This window comes from Cinclus cinclus, chromosome 2 (genome assembly GCF_963662255.1).
Source record: "Cinclus cinclus chromosome 2, bCinCin1.1, whole genome shotgun sequence".
In the NCBI taxonomy this organism is placed as follows: domain Eukaryota; kingdom Metazoa; phylum Chordata; class Aves; order Passeriformes; family Cinclidae; genus Cinclus; species Cinclus cinclus.
The window spans coordinates 89,681,348-89,690,477 of NC_085047.1; positions in this window are offsets into that span (position 1 = coordinate 89,681,348).

The following is a 9,130-nucleotide window of genomic DNA, read 5'->3' on the forward strand; positions in this document are numbered from 1 at the left end:
CATTTGAGATATCTCTGGTAGCTTATTGCTTCTGTGACAAGAGCTGACACAGGTTTAACATTCAGCTTCCCTCAAAGAGTTTCCTTCCCTGTGAGACAGTCACTTTGTGACCTATTCTAATTCCTCCCCCTATATTACCTCTGAACTCTGTATAATTTCAGAGGTTAACCAAATGGGCAGATTATTTTCTTCTCTAAGTCATGCTTCCAAAGCTAAAAGACTCATTTGTATTCAAGTTGTGAAGATCCCTTAGTGATTTTATTTGACTAAGGCAAAATGAGAAAGGAAAATTATATTTAGAAAATTTCATTAGAAAAACACTTGCTTCTTTGTTTCTCTAAGAGCCAGGTTTCTGTGTGATCTGCGCCTTAATTCATCAGGGATAGCTGGTTGCACCAGGTGTGCTGATGGAGCTGCTATTGATGGGCTGAGTGTGCAAAGCATACACATTACCCTCTGCAAGAGTCATGCCTCAGACCAGGAAGGTGCAAAATCGCTGCTCCATAAAGGTGCTCTGAAGTATGAAAAAAAACCAGACAGGAGGCAGAACAGCTGAGAGCAGCTGCAGAGAATCCGGGGCAACTGAACTTCCAAGAGCCCCAGGCCAACCCTGGCAGCTGCTGAAGTCTGGGGAAGCCCTAGGAAAGGATCCATCTCCGGTGGTGAATTGCTGTTCAGTGTGGAAGCTGTGGCGCTGACTGATGCAGTGATGGTGTCTAGTGCTTCAACTATTTGGGGTATCACCCTTCATTCATGAAGGATGCAGTTCCAGATCTCCCCCACCCGGCAGCTGGGCTGCTCTCAGGATGGCAGGACAAAATCTGGAAGGGTTTCACTGTGGGAAGGAAGAACTGCTGGCTGGAACTCTCACATTGTGCCTGGCCAGAGGATGTACCCCTTCTGTACAGCAATGCAGCTGATTTTATTTGCCAATAAAAAAGGGGACGCTGGCTCTGTTTCATGATCCACTGTGAGCTTGTTTTTATGTTAAGGAACTTATAATTTAATATAGCATGTTATGTTAGCATAAGGTTTATCAGATGTTTAACATCAAAAGTCAAGACTTCATCCACTGCCTGAATTTGGCGTAAATCTGATTGGTTTCTTTTGTAGAAAGTCAATTTAGGAATCAATTATATATTGTGATGGGTGTGAAAACAGCTCTTCTTTGGTCATTGTAGTAGATTGCAGCTTGTAGTCTGACATCACTTAACTGCACAGCAAATTGTTTCAAAATGAAAACTCCTATTAGGACACTTAAAAAATCTCTGTTTCAAATGACTACTTAACAACCATTAAAGCGTCTTTATAGAAAATGTCACTACCCTCGTTACATCTGTACCTTTGGTTAGTTTCTTTCCCCCTTTCTAATTTTCTCCCAGCATCTTGCAGCTTGCCTATTATTTGGATGTATAATTAGAAATCTATTATTATGTTTTATGGAGATGTAAAGAGTAGGAAGAAAGCTGCATAACTACTTTTTACATGCAGCATGCAAATTATCCACCTTGTGTATTTTGGCTCTGAATGTTCTGCAGATGTAGTTTCATTTCCCTTGGATCTCTGTTTACCCATTTTTATTGCTAGTCATCAAGTATAGAAGCAGAAAAATCAAAATAGGAGGGGAGGAGGGATCTTTCCAAAGAAGCAGTTTCGCATGCCCCCATCACAGAGCAGTGTCAAAATTAATGTGCTTCACCTACACAGTTCTGTGCATGGCCATTATTTGTAATAGATGGTCATGGAAATGGTAGGGGTAATCAAAATCTCATGAGAAAATGGTCACTGCCAAAGCTGAATAGTTGTGAAAGTGCTTTGAAGGATACAGTTTTAAATGTTCAATCCAGATGCTATGTGTGCTGAGAAGGGATGTGGGGTGGGCCTTTGAATGTACCCCAGAGCTCAGGATGAGCAACACCTCTTTCCTCAGCCTCACTCTTCCAGATGAGTGGTGTTGTGGACTTGCCTAAAGATAATATCCCACTGTGCTATACTCAGGACCTGATCTGAAGACAGTGGAAACCCTTACATCAGGTCCTTACATTTTTAAGGATTTATGATCCCTCTGGTAAACTCCTGTAAATGCCTGTGGCACAGTGTGGTTTATGGGCAGCACTCCTTCAGATTTTCCAGTTCACTGGAGAGTGAATGAGGTGGAGCTTTGTACCTTCTCCCTCTGCATCCCACCAGATAGAAATGTCTTGAGCCAAGAAGCTCCTCTCCTCTCCTCCAGGTTCTGCAGCTGTTGATCAGAAAAATCTGGTGAGGCTCTGAAAAGCCTCTGAAGCTTGACCACCCATTTCAATGTGGCATTGAACACTGAATGCCTTGAGAGAGCTGCAAGCCTTGCTGTGCCTTTTGGGGTCCCTTGCTGGATCCCTGAGAGCATTTCCCCGGGTGGGAGGATGCCTCTAGGACAGGGAGGACTCAGTGCAATGGCTTTAAAGCAAAGATTACTTTAAACTGACATTGGACATTGGGTCTGATACCAGTGCATGAACATGGCCCTTGGAGAGGGTCTAAAAATATGTGATCTTTCTTTTTAGGGGGAAGGAAGAGGATGCCAGTGTTTGAGAATGAGCTGCCTTCACAAGAGAAGGATACTCCTGGGTGGGGGCTGGCAGAGACCTGTGATGTGTGAATTAAGATTACACACAGCCTTGGTGATACATGGTTTAGTGGCTCAGTGTAACTTTTGAATATTAAATTCTAAAAAGAAAAAAGGTCAAAGTGCACTTAGCAGGTGTGCATTTTAAGAAATGTATTTTGTTTTATTGGATATAATCTAATTTGTTTAGTCCCTGTCTGGACAACATGAGATATAACATCTTTACAATATGCAGGTTTTTCCCCATTTTGAGATGCTGCGGGTATGATTTAGCTTTTAATTCAATATAACTGGCAAAAGAATAGATTGCCCAAGAGTATCAATCTCTTTTAGTCAGAGTAGAAGCAGGAAACAGGTTATAGTCAACCGAACGCTAATACCTAGTAATAGAGTAATTGTTGATCTGTGCATTATATGCACGTATACACGAACATACGTTTGAATCCAGGTATTACACACATCTATTAGAACTAGGGAAGATACATAATTCTTTCTATTTTAAATAAATAAATTGTTCCTTGAGCTAATTTTATAACTGTGCTATGGTTATGACTTAGCTGTAAGGACTGGAACAATTCAGAATAAAGTTGCAGTGAGGAAGCTGTTACGATGCTGGGTGAGCACATAGTTCAGCTCCTGCTCCTTTCCAGAGCTTGTATGTGACTCTGGAGAAATTGCTTACTGCCTGACCATGAGCTGCAGGCAATACTTGAGCAGAGGCAATGGCACAGGAGATGCTATTTTCTCGTTGCAGTGTCCAAGCTTTCAGAAGAGGATCCATATATGAGCATGCTAATGCCAGCCACCCTGGCCCTGTCTGTCCATCCTCATGGCTGCTCTCAGGCAGCCTGCAGCTTCTGCTGCAGCCCTCATGCTGTGTCCGGAGCTAAGACTTTGTGCCTGATGGCCCCAGAGGTGCTGCTATCAGAGAAGAGCAGTGCCAGCTCCTTGCCTCCTCCAAGTCTGCCACAAGAACCCCGAGGGCTCAGTTCAACTGGCCTTTGGGACTTGTGGAACCTTATATGGCTACACAGCTTTTAGCTGGTGCTCAAAACTGGCCTAAGGCTTTTTGGAACTGTAGATGAAAGAGAATTGTGTTTCTAGGATGAGAGGTTGAGCTACAAGAAAGGAGGAAAGGGGCAGGAGGCCACATCTGACCTTTTGTTTCTGCTGCCATTAGCAATGCTGGAGACACTGTGAATGACCACTGCTTGGGGTGGCAGCCTATCATTGCTCAAAACTGAATTATATCCTTTCCCTGTGTCTTCCCCTCCTCCTTGATGTCAGCACTGGTGCCCGAGCTGGCTCTGGTGTGCATGAAAGAGGCACTAACACCGTGGCCAGTTTGCTGCAGTGAGAAGTTTCCTCCCACCGGTGATGCTGTGTCTAAGCCTCAGCTCTCCTGCTCATCAGGCAGGAAAGAGAAGCTTTGTCCAGCTGGAAGTCTGCCACAGTTATTCCCAGGCATGACCAGAGAGCAACTCGGCTGCATTTGGGCAAACTTAAGTATGTTTTTTCATTTTAGGGTTGCTGTAACATTTTATCCTTACTGGTAGGAGAGGCTGGGATTTGAGACATTGGAGTTGCAGTGTCAGTGAAGTGATGAAGCTCGGCCAGGTGTGGAGCAGGACATCTCTAGCTCAGTCCTGTCCCATTTGTGGGTTGTGTCTTGCAGGTCCAACAGCTGTAGAAACCTTTTAAAATCACTAGTTTAAGAAGATATATCTATGGATACACCCAGGAGGAGATCTGTTGAGGAAGCAGGTGCCAGTTTTCCATAGTTACTTTTAAGAGCCAAATTGTGCCTTAGTGCTGATTTTTAGTTTTAAGGCAATATTGAGAATTTAAACACCCTTCTTTCTTTTTTATTATTTTTTATTTGATCCAGCTGGAGCTCATACTTCCTCTTTAACTTTTGCTTTTATTATTTAAAATCCTTAATTATCTGAGACAAAATTGGTAAGAAAATCTGCAGAATCTAGGGATTCCACAGAGCTCTCTCTATAAACACTCAGGCTATTCACTGTTGCCAAATAGACATGTGCCAACTCTGAAACACCCACCCACTCCCTCCTTCTGCCGCAGCAAACTAATAAGCACATTGATTACATTCATTTAAGGAAAAACACTGCTCTTTTAAACTTTACATCCCGCGTGCTTTAGATTTCTGATTACGAGAGATATCCTGTTTATCACACATCATGTGGTGAAAAAGCTACTTGACACACCTCAACGCATTAGATATTTTAAAAGAATATTTTATAGTGTACCAGCAAGTGGTAGTAAGAGATAATCATCATTTCCTGCGAGCTCTTGTACTATTTGCAAGATGAACGAGAGGTTTCTTAAACGTGATTTTTGTAAAGGTCCCTTAAATGCCTTCAATCCCCCCAAACAAAAGTGTTCTTGTGCAGTTTCTCTCTTCCTTCCCTCTCCTCTCCCCCTTTTCCCCCTCCCCAAATCTGGAAAAACTTTGTACAATCATATGAGACATCCACTCAATGCCTAGTTTGCTTCTCTGTAGGAATCTGTATAGAATGACAATTCTATACTTACATATAGGTGCATGTGCATATACATATATATGCAAATAAAAAATCATATATATGTGTTGTACATGCATTGATAAAATACATAGTGCATATTTAAGCCAAAGTTGAAACCCACATTTTTAAGATTTGAGGACTAGCAGAAATGTCCCAAGGTAGATGAAAATCCTTTCCAAATGTCCCGTGCCAGCCACTTGTGGTTATGTACATAGACAAGCTTGCTTTCCTTCAGTGAACTCTTATGGGAGTCCCCCACCAAACCCCAGGGCCTTGGAGCTGGCCAGCAACGCTCCCTGGGTGTGATCCTGGCCAGGTTTCCTGAAAGTGTCAGTGCAGGGAAGGGAGGCAGGTCCCCACTGGAGCAGCTGGTGCTGGTTATCACCTCAGAGCAGCTCAGAAATGAGCAACAAATTCATTGCAAAGCTGTGGGAAACCTTGCTTGGAATCTTCCTCTGGGCCGGTTTGAGTTTACTGCTGTGAATTTTTGTCATGAATGAGTGATTTGGCCACTTTAAGAAACACTGTCAAATATATTGGCAAAAGCAGGGTTTAATACAAATTTGTGAAAATATGACTTACGACAGAGTCTGATGGCAAGGTTCACTCTATTACTTACTAGGCAAGTTAAAGCATCCATAGGATGATTAGAAGCAATTTGGAATTGTTTACATGGAAGCTAGGAACGCAAAAGGGATAAGAGTGCCCAGGATATGGATGTAAAGATAAGGTTTCAAAAGGGGTTAGCAGCAATTAATCATTGACTACTTCAACATTTACAAAGCGATTTAGTATGGTTCACTACAAATATAACAATGACTTAACTATAGACTTGAGGTAGTAACATTTATACCATAATCAATTCACACATACACGGGGTGTTGGTTTGTTAGATGGGAAAAATATCTGGACCTTAAGCAATAACCAGAATTCCAGCTCACACCCCTCACTTGAAAGAGCCTGGATGAAGAGGGTCACTGGCAGGGCACCAGGCACACTGGCTGGCCACCAACATCCCACAGTGGTGGGACAGTGCTCTGCCATCATAGCACCATGCTCAGTTTCCAAGTCTCAGTGCTTCACATCCCAGACCTCCTCACCAGATCTTAACCTTGAGCCTGGCAGAGCCTCAGTGAGAGCTTGCAAGGTTGTTAATGACACAGAGGGATGGTGTCTGTAGATTCTCTGGTATCCAACCCTGCAGTACCTCTCCAGGCAAGAACCATCTCTCGTGCTGGCCCTGACACTGCAGTTTTGCTTTTCTTTCTCCAGAAAGAAGAGGTTATCTGTAGGTAATAGAGAAATTTGTTGGGATCTGATTTTGCTTTGCTACTGTACTTCAGTGTTTGTGATTCAGAATTCAATGCCAGGTGCTCTGGTAATAGGGAACAGAGACTTGTGCATCTGTAAAACCAGTCACCATAACCCAAATAACCCCTCATGGGCATGAGGTGGTGTGAGTTTTTAAAATTCACTGTGCTCATTTGTAACCTAGAATAAAACATTTGCCTCAGGTCCTGTTTGTAGACCACACTATGGCTATGACTGAAGATGGATTGATGTTTCCACAGCTTCTCATTATCAGGCTGGAGCCTGCTCATATTTCTCAGTATAAGTATGTATCCTCAGCTCCAGAGTCATTCTATTAGTTACGTTTATCCCTTTATATTATTGTCTAAATCCATAAATATTTCTAAAAAGTTTATCTTTTCCTGTTCACCTATACAGTACTTGATTGAATCCTGTAGATTGAATCTTTCAGTCAAACCCAGGTACTGTTTGGGTTTTTTGTTGTTTTTTTTTTATTCCATATGTGTGCAATCTCCATAGCTATTCTAGTAGACTTTTAAAGGTGTCATTTACTAAGAATTCTTCCTAATATTTTGACTGCTAACCATGGATTTTTTTCCCCTTAGAATAGCTTTTCTAATGGAACAATTCAGAAAAAGCACTATCATCATATCATAATGTACTGTGACAAGAACTGTTCAGCTTTATGTTTTGGTATTCAATGTATTCTCAGTTCTTCACTGTGTCTGGCAGGATATTATAGAGAAGTAGTTGAGAAAAATCTTTGTAGTAGCAAATACAGGACAAATTGTAGCAGATCTCTTGCTGTTTTTCAATTGTTTTTAATGTGCATGTTTCTGTCTGACATCTTCCAGCAGAAGGACAAGACACCAGCTGAAAACTTCTATGGCTTGCAACTGCAGAGTTTTTGTAGACTTTCCAAGATTCAGTAGAGCTTATTTCTGTCCATGGAAAGATGGGAGCAACAAACTCACACAGAAACCCTAAATATACAGAAATCATGGCTCAGAGTAGAGGGATTTAGCTGTAAATCTAAGTGAACTTAGTTCACTTCTAGAAACTTAACTGAGCTGTTTGAATAAGAATTTCTTTGGACATTTGTCACAAATCAGGAACTTGTAAAGTTGAAGAATCCTCTGGATTTTCAAGTGCTGTTGAGAAGCCTTCTAGAGACAGATTAGTAGGAATTGTAAAAACATTTCTCTGGCTCTAAAGTCATAAAGAAATTTGAATTTCTTGAATTTCATTCAAGAAACAATTGATTATATAAATTTGTGCTGTAGAACTTTGTTTCTCTTGCTATGTATTTTTGTCATTGTTCCTGTTGAGACTCTGCTGTAGTGATCTCTACAGGGATGATTCCCAGGAGACCTGAAACCTTTCAGATCTTATTGCTTATATGTTTTCTCTTCTTGGCAGAGCAGTATGAAATATCTGACCTTGCCCAAAGCAAGATCATTAAAGCTAAACAAGATAACACTTGTACTGTGTCTTGGTCAGGAGCTGTCTAAAGAACTTCCTGAGTTCTTGTGGAACAAGAAGAAAAATTCAGGCAGTTGAAACACACGTGATAACAGAAAACTAATGTTTCTTATTTGAACACCAGTAATAATAGTAATAAATAATAATAAATAACAATAATAATTACATATATATGTATGCATGTTTAAAACAAATAAATTGGGTGTTTTATAGCTTAGCAGCTCATGCTGAAAATTTTTTTATCATGCAGTAAATGAAATTCAGACCTAGGTAATTTGCAGGACTTTTGTTTGAGGACTTACTAATATGCTTTGGGCTAACATTATGTGACCAGCAGAGGTCTGTCAGGATGTTTTTTACCTCATATCAAACATAGGAGAAGATATGGAGCCTAGCTGATATTATCTACTAAGTGACAACTGCACGTCAGTCAAGGTGTTGGGCTTGGAAGGGCCAAGGAAGGGCTAAGAAAGTGAAAGCTGGTGGGTAAGGGGGTACACAGCAATTTTCTGCACTGAACACAAGAAGACAAAAATTAGTTTTTGACAGACAGTGAAGCTACTCTTTCTTTTTTTCCTTTACTTGGGGAGGAACTCAAAACTCTTTTTATATAAGTCCCATTCATTCAGCCTTTGTGTCCACATACTTAACCGGACAAATATTTTAAAGTCATCAGTCTCTTCCCCTGTTTTTCCCCCAGCATCAGGGAAGGTCAGTGCTTCAGGGCCACATGCAAGCACTGCCTCTGGTATGATGCTTGTGCCATCCAGTGTCCTGGTGAATGGCAGCTGGCAGTTTAAGGAATGAGATGGTGTAGCCTGTTGGTGAAGCCCTGGGGGCACCACAGGCAATGCCCTGCTTTGAGCAGAGCTTTTTCCCTGCTTGCCAGGAGCTACGTGCAGCTCCTTTATTTCAGTTTTCCTTTGTGCTTGTGCAGGATCGGTAGCGCTGAAGAGGGAGAATAGCCTCAAGAAGAGGATTATTCTCCTTTCTGGGTCACCTTTTCCCCTACTATACTGGCTGCTGTGTATTTTCTCCCTGTACACCAGAGTTTTACTAGGCTGGAGTGCCATTCACAGCACATTTCCCATCCTGGAGATTGTAGTCGACACAGATGGCTCTTTGTCACTGAGTATATGTGAGAGCTAAATTGAATGTGAGCTCTTGTCTAATATTTAACAAA